Source organism: Pinus tabuliformis, chromosome 2_2 (assembly GCF_031772625.1).
Source record: "Pinus tabuliformis cultivar Carrire ecotype Pingquan chromosome 2_2, CPIR1, whole genome shotgun sequence".
In the NCBI taxonomy this organism is placed as follows: Eukaryota; Viridiplantae; Streptophyta; class Pinopsida; order Pinales; family Pinaceae; genus Pinus; species Pinus tabuliformis.
In genome coordinates, this window is record NC_142300.1 from 640,933,226 (window position 1) to 640,941,510 (window position 8,285).

At 35.6% G+C, this 8,285-nt stretch overlaps 1 pseudogene; it reads right to left on the reverse strand.

Moving 5' to 3' along the window:
- Nucleotides 1-2,731: 2,731 nt before the first annotated feature.
- Nucleotides 2,732-4,142, reverse strand: LOC149194254 (putative voltage-gated potassium channel subunit beta pseudogene; annotated as a pseudogene).
- Nucleotides 4,143-8,285: the final 4,143 nt, after the last annotated feature.

An 8,285-nucleotide genomic window follows, 5' to 3' on the forward strand; every position in this document is an offset into this window, starting at 1 on the left:
CTTACTGCAACTTTTGGATGAGTGTCCACACCTCTTCATCATTCTTCCATTCATCCCTTACTTCAGTTGTCCAACCTAATATGTCTTATATGCACTTGCATCTTGCTGAAACTTTTGGATAAGTGTCTACACCTCTTCGTCATTCTTCCATTCATCCCTTACTTCAATTACCCAATCAAGTTGGATAGTAGAAATGGCACAAAACATTTCTTCCACAACCACATCCTTTCTTGAGAGTGCATCTACAACAACTTTTTCCTTCCCTCTTTTGTAAATTATTTCAAAGTCATAGCTCAACAACTTTGACCCGTTTTTTCTTCTCTTCTAAAGATATTTTTTTTCCAAGAAGTATGTAAGACTATCATGATTTTTTTTTACCTAGAAGTGTCTTCCAATTAGGTATGTGTGACATTGCATTAGGACATGTAGTATTCCATCTTATTCCTTGCTAATGTTGATATCGATCTTATGGTATTCTTTGAAATCATTCTTGGTAATGAGGATGTTGATATGATTTAACATTTTATGGTTTCATTTAATTTACACACACATTTCATATATCTTATTTTCGTACATAATATCATCCTCTACTCTATTTTCTTTCTCTTTCATTATTTTCGAGAAAAATATATGTCTATATTTCCAACATTAAATTAACAAACTAGACATGTAAACTTAGTGATCCAATGAACAATAAATATAGGATCAAAACACTAATCCAAGCTACTCTAATATAATATATTTTAGTGAAAAATAATCAAATTTAAATAGAATGAGCATAGGAGAAGATTGAATGTTGATAAACACATTAAAACTAAAAACCATTTGCTAGTCCTTGTCTTAAATTCTCTAGCACATCTCAATAATGCAATAATTCACTCTTGTAAGACAATGATCATGCACTCAATAACAGGTTGGATTCAACAAAGAAAAGGATTCTAGCTCTCGTGGTTAGTTTCTCAAAATTGTATGCTAGATATTAACAGTATGGAATTCATCACTATGTCATAGGACAACTAGTGCTATAATTTTTTTTTTGCAAGAGTGGCTTCTTATTCTATTGATCCTCCAATGACCCTTTCCTATAGTGGATCTTAAATCAAAGCATGAAAAAGCATGAGATATAATCAAAACGACCTGAAAATGAAACTCTTCAAACTTAGTAAATCATCATACTTAGAGAAAAGATTAAAACACTACGATATGAATGTAAATTGAACAAAGATAAAACACACTTGCAATCTAACTAATAGAAGAAAGTGTAAAATGTTACCGATGATTATGGGGCCCTTCCCAACCTTCCTATCACTACTAAATATGATCATATCATGCTAAAGTGATGCACCAAGTTTTAGGAGCAAGAAACATCCATTAATAAAGAAACAAACTCCAATTACAAGAAGACAACACATAGGCTTGCTGCCTCAAATGAGACTCCTAATTAGCCACCATTTCCCAAGCCTATTACATAGTGAATTATCAATCCCTTGATTTGTTATACATCTAAATATTAGTACAAGAGAAACATAGGGGTGGGTCAAAACCAATCCCCCAATCTTAAATTTGTTTTGCCATGAAATAGAAGAAAGTTAGCAAATGATAATAGCCAAGACAAAATGGGTCATTTGCTCCCAAAAATACAAACACATTTCTAAAGATAATATCCATACTTTAAAAATAGGTGAGATTCATCCTCTCATCAGATTCACCCTTGTCACCTCAAAAATCATCCCCAAAGTTGATTGCCTAGAAACTCTGGCCTATAACGTTGTTTTGGAGTTGGAACTTCACACATACAACCTTTGTTCAATCTAAGAAACATAGAATTGTTTTGAAACCTCAGACTTAAAAACCTATGTGGAATAATTTCTTCCAAAAGGGTGAAAGTATGCTAACTTTTGAGGTTGGTTACAAGACTACATGTGAGTTACAGGAACTAAACTAGGAAAAACAATTCGTTATTAACAAAATTAACTTGATACTAATTTAATCTATTAGAGACTTAATAATTAAATAAAAATAAGCACTTTACATTGTTATCCATGTCAAAGGGCTTTGGCGTTAAAAGAGAAAAAATGTGTGATAAGAGAAGCAATATGGAGTTACAAGGATAACCTATGATATGGAGTTACAAGGATATGGTATGACTCATGAAAGGTCAACTAAATTGTCGAAAAGTTTGAAAAAATAGGAGCTCATCATTTCCCCAACACTGATGTGTTTACATGTCCTTATGTAAAACAAAACTCCTTAAATTTCAACAATATCCTACAATATTTCCCAAAATGTTCAAACTATCACGTTCTCACTTCAGTGTTTGATTCACTCTAATATTTCCAATTTGTATCCTCCCAATTTAAAAATCTCCACAAGAAAGACTCGTGTGCTTGAAACTTCTTCCTAAAATGTTGGTTTTACATATTCATTTTCCCACTCCAATGCCAAATACCTTGTGATGTTATCCTGAATATCCTTGGCTATAGAGACAAATCTGATACCAACTTGTTATATAATCCATTGTCTTACATATATTCAAAATAATACTAACTTCTAAAGGATCCTTTTCAAGTCCACCTTTCTTGCAATGCAACATTGCATATTGTAAATGTGTCAATAGAGACAATATCCAATAATGTTCAAAATCCATTTGGTTATAAATCCTCTGTAGAAGAAAGAAAAGTACCTGCAACACCATTCACACGAATATCAGGCCTTCCAAGCCGCTTTATTGTTATTTCAACCACACAAGCATCATCATCTTCAAGAAAACTAGTGTCAAATTTGGAATAACATCTAATGCTTTCATGTAGAAATGAATCTAGCTTTCTTTTGTTGCATCAAATAGTGATTGTGCTAACATTTAAATTTGACGCACACCAAGAAATAACAAGTTATGCTATAGGCACATCCAAGTTTGATGCCATGGGTTTAAATTTGGCTTTCTTTTTTTGCACCAATAGTGATTGTGCTAACATTTGGATTCGATGAACACTAAGAAATAACAAGTTATGCTACAGACACATTCAATTTTGTTGCAATGGGTTTAATTTCATCCACTTTCCTTAGTACATCATTAACCAATAGCCTATTTGCTAATTTTTTGTAGTTTTCTAAAGTAAAATGACTATGTTGAGATATGTTCCCTTTATTGTATTGTCTAGTCAGGACTCCAGATGTAAGGGGACTCCATGTATTCAAACCCACACCATGGTTATTATAAAGGGTTGCATACTCAACTTTATCCTTGTGAATATAAAAAAGGGCTTTGCAGCAAGTTCCAACCATGTCGCGCTTCTTAGCAACCTCTCAAGCCTCGCTGATTTCCCCCAATAGAACACCCACCCATTATCAGCAACATAACTTATGACCCTCGTAGTCTCCTCTATGGGCGTGGAGGTATCGAGGATGTTTCCGAACAGAACATCGACATAATCCATTTCAAGCTGTTGGAGAATATAATTCTGACCACCTGTTAGGTGTCAAAATTGTCCCTCCAAGTGTCCTAGTTTTGTTTCACTGAGTCCATTTTAAGTCGAGTTTAACTCCAGTAATTTATTACTGATGTTTCCAATGTAATCTTATATATCAGATTCGTAATACAAGTCCTCTTCTCCACGTTTTGATCTCTTCAATTTTTGTCATGGTATCAGAGCTTAGCCTGCATGAGACTCGTTGAATGCAACAAAAGAGAAGAACTAGTTTTCATAAGACTCTGTGAGAGAGCGACAACGTGAGCGAAGAGAGAGAAGCAAAGAGAATAGGTGAGCCACCATAGGACTCTTTGAGAAAGAAGTGGAAATTTGAAGAGGTCTACTATGAAGAAGCAGAGAGAGAGTGTAAGACTCTTTGAGAGAGCAGTATAAGTTTGAAGAAGCCTACAAAGAAGTAGCAAGATAATGATGAAGCCAGCTACGTCTAAGTCAAAGAAGGTGATTGAAAAACAGTTCAGCTCAAATTTAGTTTTTTTTCAACTTTTTTTTGTGTGAGGGGCGGCTATATTAACGCACCCTACAGCATTGAAGATATTGTATTAACACCCACAAAAATTACCAAAGACACGTTAACATTACTAATGCTCCAATGCAACCTCTGTTCACTGCACAAACTGTTAGCCGTAATACTAAAAAAAAGAGTTGCACCATCTCACGCGGAATGAGGTATAGCCATCAAAATTTAAAAAAATTCAAAGGAGCCTCCTCGAATTTTTTAAAGAAAGTCAACAAATCTTATTTCAATGTTTTCATCCTCTTGTGTCATTGTATTTTTTTGAAGGCTCATGTTTAATGAGTTTCAAAGTTTTTAAAAGGTTCTTTTATTTTAAAAAGAGGAGTTTTTTTCTGGGCTAATGATTTGTATTAAAAAGGAGCTTATTGTATTAAAAACGAAGATTATCGTATGGAACTCTTTTAATGATTTAAAAAAGAGATTAAAAAAAGGTGTTGTTCAAAATTGTTTACAATATTGAAATATGGTAAGGATTTCTAAAAGCATTTGAGAAAGTATTGTCTTTTAAAAAATTGTATACCTATTTGGGAAAGACCAAGAGGCTGAGAAGGTCAAAATGACAACAAGAGATGTTTGAGATATTTTTAGATCTGGAAGTGAAGAGGCAAAAGGATGCCTTTGCATTGAAATACATAAAGGAATTTGTTGATGACAACACTCTTCACCTGATTTCAGAAGCCAAGACATCCAAAGAGGCTTGGGATACTCTTAAGAGATTTTTTGGTGCAAGGGGGAGTACTGAAGTTGAAGATGAAGGTGGATCTATATCATCATATCTACATCCAGATGAAAAGTCTGTTGAATACCACTGTGCTCAGCCACAAGTGGATGATGTCTATGAAGAAGCTGCAGAAATAGCAGAGAAGGAGCACGTAGACGCTCGTGAACTCCACTTTGAACAACCACAAGTGGACGAAAAATTGGTGATTCTAGCAATAGAGCTTGCTAATGACAATATGATGATTCCAACAACAGAGCTTGCTGATGACAATATGATGATTCCAACAACGGAGCTTGTTGATGAAGATTTGGTAAATCAAACAACAGAGGTTGCTGAAGAAAGTTTGGTGAATCCAACAACATATCTTGTTGATGGCAATGAAACTTTCATTGGAGCAGTCAATGCTATGATGAATCCAGCAATTAATATCGTTGATGTAAAATTTGATGAAGAATTGTTGGCTAATGATGCATGGTTGTAGGTGATGCGGCAAAAATATCATATAGACATGATTCTATTTAGTGAGAAAATCCCACGTGAGTCAGTGGAAGACAACATGTTTGCGGCAAAACGAGTTATTAAAGAAGTCAAAGAGACAAAGGTAGAAGAAGAGCTAGAAGTACAACAGAAGGAAGCTCTCATACAGAGAAGAAGGAACATAACCAATGTGGTTCTGCAAATATTTTTAATTCTAACATTGATTTCCAATGTGCAGGTACATAGAATGATTTTGAAGAACAGTTAAATTTCCTTGAATCATGGCTTGCAACACCATGCTTTGATAAAGTCTACATAGAATCCAAATAAATGAATGTTGAAGAAAACAACGATGATGACAAAATCAATGAAAATTTCAGGTGTTGGAGTCCTGAAGAAATGTTATTTTATTATAATCTTATGTTGCAACAAATTGATGATGAAAAGAACACTACAGAAGATAATATGTGGCAGCAGCCCACATACATTTCATTTTTTTAAGAATTCCAAGGTATGCTTAGACAATCTGGAAGAATGGAATACCTGCATCAACAAATGAAGAAACTGAGGTTTGAAGGATACAACAAAGAGAAAAAGTTGAAACAATTCAAAGGCTACACAATATGGAAAAAGAGAAGAAGAAAAGTTGAAGTCAATTTTTAAATTGTGAACCTAGCTGAGACATAGACCAATAGGTATACTAATTGATTTTTCATGTGGTTTTAATTAAAAGAGTGTGTTGGAGAATATAATTCCAACCACTTGTTCGGTGTCAAAACTGTCCCTCCAGGTTTCCTAGTTTAGTTTCCCTGAGTCCAGTTTAAGTAAAGTTTAACTCCAATCATTTATTGCTAATGTTTCCAATGTAATCTTATATAACTGATTCAAAAAATTTCACGAGCCTCTTTAGTGAAGCCTTCACACCATCGCAACAATCCTTTGGCTTCATTGACATCGAACTAGTTGCCAGAGATGACCCAAGCTACGTATGAGAGCTAACTCACCTTCAGCCTAGTTCGCCACAGGTTTTGTATTGCACGAACTCTTAATTTCCATTATTTCTAAGTCTATTTTTCTCCATCAATCTACAAGGACAAGATTTCTTTGCTCTAGATCGACACTTTGACTTTCTTTAGATACAAGCTTTGTTTCCACAAGCTTCAATGCATATAGTCCCAAATTGATTCTTTAAAGTGCCCACTAACACTTTCTATTGAGAAGCTTCCTTTGGATTGTCTCAGCACCATACCACATTCCAAATTTCTTAATGCTACATCGTCCAACTTCATCTCTGTATTGGCATTAGGTCCAACCAAATTTTCTCCAAAACTTTGTGCAGGTTCATGCATTGTGTCCATTGTACTATACTCTTTTGCATTGCTGATATATCCACCAATCTCCTTCGAGTCTATCCCATTGTGGCTTTCACGGTGATGATTAATGGATTGGAAAAAAATTAATTAGAAGTACACTAATAATTTAATGTTCTCTATCTGTCTTGCAACACTTGCCCAAATATTCATTTGATAAAATTGTACATGTTCTTCCTACAAATCTATTTTCTGGAGTAGAGAAGGCCTTGATCTACATAATATTATTGACAAAGACAAACAAGTTGGAAAATGTAATTCCTACTTGTCTCAATTGGGACTTTCTTTGTAAAGGAGTCGGTTCCTATTCTATAGGATTGGTTATATCTATATGTCCCTAGTTTAGTGTGTGGTTGAGATATTCTCTCAACCAACTGATTGTGTGTACAAGATAGTTTCCCTACCTTGAGACAACACTTCTTGCATTCATGTAATATCATAATTGATCAATGATATAATTTTGCAGTATCAAATTTTATCTTGGTATCAGAGCCCATTTGGGCCTCGGACTTAGCCCCTCATGGGCCAAGGGTAATAAAGAGTTTGGTTTTGTTTTTTTGTTTTTTGTTTTTGGCTTTTCCATTTATTCAGGCTGAGTTTGTCTAAGTGTGGACGAGTGTTTCCATTGTTTATAATTTTGCAGTTGATTGTTGGCGTTGAGAGCAGGGTTGGTGTCCAGTGGCTACAGAATCACATAGTGATGGAAAACCTGTTGTGTGTTGGAAGTCGAGTTTAATTGGAAACAGACTAGGATGGTGGTGTCATGGATCCTTGGACACTGTTGTTGATGACTTGGTAGTGCATGGAAGCAGATCGATCGATCCGACGGACTGGTAGCATTGGAAGAGGTTGATTGGTAGTGTTGTTGTTGTGTTTTTGGAGTGGTGGCCCATCGTGGAAAATATCATTGGTGTGTGTTTCGAGCAGGTGACATATTGAAAATCAATGGTGTGTTGGACTGGAAAGCCTTTGGGTTCATCAAATCCGGGCAAGGGGATTTCTGCATGCAAGCTCTTTTGTGGCTGTAAAGGGATAATAGTGAACCTGTCGTGAGTTCTGTGGTATGAATTCCCTGAACTTGTGTCAGAATCCGACATCCCAAAAATCTGTCACTGGTTTGAGGAGATTGGTCGGTGGATGCATTATCATGAAGCAGTGGAGGGTTATATCAGACACAGTGGTGGCCTAACCCATCTGTTGTCATTTATTGCTCACTCACTACTTTGGAAATGATTAGTGATCCAAGATGTATGATAACAAGGAGGTTGAAGCCATTTCCTAAAACACATAAGTTATCAAAGCTTGACCAGATCGTATCCATTCCTTCATGCTCAGAAAAATCTTTCTAGTGGTATATAGAAGTCAAAAAATGGGTTCTTAGATCAAAAATTAGATCATGTAGAAGATTGCCCATAAACAATCCAAGTGATTGAGGAAAATGGCCAAGTGTTGAAGAAAAATTGCAATTGGGACTTGGAACAGTTCATTGCAATTGCACGTCAGTACTGACGGGATTTAAGGCCTAAAGACTGTGTTCGCGGGGGGGGGGGGGCAAGAAATTCCTTAACAAACAAATGGTTAACAAAATAGGAGCAGTCACCCCCTTCTCTCTCCTCCACATGGCACAATCCTGCATCCTGCATCACAATAGTCCTAAACGCCGATATCACATATCGGATCCCACAGATCCAACAACCCATCGGTTACTACAC